This window comes from Nestor notabilis, unplaced genomic scaffold (assembly GCF_000696875.1).
Source record: "Nestor notabilis isolate BGI_N333 unplaced genomic scaffold, ASM69687v1 scaffold32321, whole genome shotgun sequence".
NCBI lineage: Eukaryota > Metazoa > Chordata > Aves > Psittaciformes > Psittacidae > Nestor > Nestor notabilis.
In genome coordinates, this window is record NW_009914780.1 from 1 (window position 1) to 348 (window position 348).

Sequence of the window (348 nt, forward strand, 5' to 3'; positions counted from 1 at the left end):
TGGGGAGGCTGCAGTGGGGCAGAGCGTGAGGTGGGAGAGGGCAGGGAGGGGACAAAGAGGGGCAGAGAGATGGGGACAGGGACACAGACGTGGCCCTTGGGGCCATGGGAGAAGGGGGACGGGCACTGAGGGTGCAGGACCCGGTCTGGGAGCATTTGGGGGGCAGAAAAGCTCTATTTGAAGCTACACCTTCTTCATTTCCTGCAGCAATCGCCACTTTTTGGCTCTCATTTTCCTGTTAAGCTCCGAACCCACCCAAAAGGGATTTGTCCCCATCCTGCAGCGGGTGGGGGTGGCCCTTTAACCCCTAAATGGTGCTTTTCCCCCCTCCAAACCCCCTGTTTGGCT